The sequence below is a fragment of the Spermophilus citellus genome (genome assembly GCF_964194105.1).
Source record: "Spermophilus citellus genome assembly, contig: SCAFFOLD_220, whole genome shotgun sequence".
In the NCBI taxonomy this organism is placed as follows: domain Eukaryota; kingdom Metazoa; phylum Chordata; class Mammalia; order Rodentia; family Sciuridae; genus Spermophilus; species Spermophilus citellus.
The window spans coordinates 395,881-398,684 of record NW_027673169.1 but is presented as its reverse complement, the minus strand read 5'-3'; positions in this window follow the sequence as shown (position 1 = coordinate 398,684).

Below are 2,804 nucleotides of genomic sequence, written 5' to 3'. Positions count from 1 at the left end.
GCTCACTGCAAGAAGGTGGTGTGAGCCTATTCTAGAAAGAAACAGGTAGCTGGGGTTTTGACTCCTTTTGCTTCACTCCTTGTGGGGATTGTAGCACAGGGAAATACTTACACACCAATGTGAAGACCCTCCTTTCTGATCCAGGGAGATTTGCACATGCACAGTTGCCATTGCTCCCAAAGCTTGGTGGGTTAGGATGGAGTCCATGAATGGAGAAAAATGTTGGGACTCTGAGTGCCTGGACATACTCCTTCCAGAAAGAACTGCTCAGGCCTGGAGTTATTACTGAGATGGGGGGAGGGGGCTCAGGCAGGGCTGCTAGATGGACTGCATTTGTCCTGTCTACCCTCAGGGACTGGCTAGAGAGGAGCTCAACTGCTAGCAACTACAGTTTGCAGATCATGCTGGAAAATCCCTTCTAGGGATAAACTGGGACCCTTGATCTCACTCCCCTTCTACCATGGTAAATTTTCAAACTGTTTGCTTTGGTCCCTTCTTCAATGACAAGGAAATCATGGTGAAATTTTGATGGGGTGTTATCATAGATGAACCTGAGAAAAGAGGCCATCTTTATAAGGAGGAATTTTATTTTTCAGTCTCTTATGTGCTGATCTGTATTTGCATTTTTTTTCAAATTCTGCAGGTGTCCTTTTAAAAATATGCTTATATGTGAAATGTGACATTTATGTGACATCGATATAAAGCTGACAAGGTGTTTCATAGTATTTGTCAAACTGTATGGAATATGGCAAACAAAATGTGGCTGATTACCAGAAATGGTTATTTCTGGATGGAATTTCCAGGGTGTCCTATTACTGAACTACATCCTCAGCCCTTTTAAAAATTTTACTTTAAAAAAATTTAAAAATTTAAAATTTTTTCTTAATTTAATTTTTTAAAATTACTATTGCCTACATTTTTTTTTAAATTTAGGCAGGGTTTCACTCAGTTGCTGGGGTCAGCTTCACAATTGTGATCCCCCTGCCTCAGTCTCTAGACCACTGGATATATGAGTTGTGTAGCACCACATGCATCCTATCTCACAATTTCTTTCTTTTTCTTTCTTTTAGATGTTTTTTATGTCATGATTTAATTTATATATATATATATATATATATATATATATATAATTATTTATTATTTTTAAATACACAATAACAGTGGAATGTATTACACTCCTTATTAAACACATAGAGCACAATGTTTCATATCTCTGTGTATAAAGTATGTTCACATCAATTTATGCCATTATACATGTACTCATTTCTTTCTGCATTACAATTCTTAATGCACATATATACCACAATTTTTCATCTCTTTGTAAATAAGGTATGTTGACACCAAATTCAAGTCTTCATACATGTATTTTGAATAATGATGTTGACCATATCATTGTATAATGATAACCGTCACATTCCACCATCCTTGCTAATCTTCTTCCCCCTCCATTTTCCTCCCACCCCTCTTCCCTATCTAGAATTAATCGAATCCTTCCATGATCTTCCTCCCTACACAACTGTGAGTCACCCCCATATATCAGAGAAAATATTTGGCATTTGTTTTTTTGGGATTGGCTAACTTCACTTAACATAATATTTTCCAACTCCATCCATTTACTGGCAAATGCCATGTTTTTATTCTCTTTTAGTGCTGAGTAATATTCCATTGTGTATATGTGCCACATTTTTTTTATCCATTCATCTACTGAAGGGCATCTAGGTTGGCTCCACAGTTTAGCTATTGGGTATTGTGCTGCTATAAACATTGATGTAGATGTGTCCCTGTAGTGTGCTGTTTTTAGGTCCTTTGGGTAAAGTCAAAGAAGAGGAATAGCTGGGTCAAATGGTGGTTCCATTCCCAGATTTCCAAGGAAACTCCATACTGCTTTCCATATGGCTGCACCAATTTGCAGTCCCACCAGCAATTTATGAGTGTGCCTTTTCCCCTACATCCTCGCCACCATTGCTGTTGTTTGTCTTCATAATAGCTGCAATTCTGACTGGAGTGACATGATATCTTAGTTTTTATTTGCATTTCTCTGATTGCTAGAGATGATGAACATTTTTTTCATATATTTGTTGATTAATTGTATATCCTCTTCTGAGAAGTGTCTGTTTAGGTCCTTGGCCCATTTGTTTATTGAGTATTTGTTTTTTTTGGTGTTAAGATTTTTGAGTTCTTTATATACCCCAGAGATTAGTGCTCTATTTGATGTGTGAGGAGTCAAGATTTGCTCCCAGGATGTAGGCTCTCTAATGTGTTTTTTTTTTTTTTGATAAAAAACTTTTTAGTTTGAATTCCTTTCATGTGTTGATTCTTGGTTTTAACTCTTGTGCTAAAGGAGTCTTATTAAGGAAGTTGGGGCCTAATCACACATGATGAAGATTAGGGCCTATCTTTGATTCTGTTAGATGCACAGTCTCTGGCTTAATTTCTAGGTCCTTGATTCATTTTGAGTTAACTTTTGTGCATGGTGAGAGATAGGGGTTCAATTTCATTTTGTTGCATATGGATTTCCAGTTCTCCCAGAACCATTTGTTGAAGATGCTATCCTTTCTCCAGTGCATGTTTTTGGCACCTTTGTCTAATATAAGGTAGTTGTGATTTTGTGGGTTGGTCTCTGTGTCCTCTGTTCTGTACCATTGGTCTACCAGCCTGTTTGGGTGCCAATACCATGCTGTTTTTGTTACTCTTGCTCTTTAGTATAGTTTAAGGTCTGGTATAGCAATACTACCTGCTTCACTATTCCTGCTAAGGATTGCTTTGGCTCTTCTGAATCTCGTATTTTTCCAGATGAATTTCAT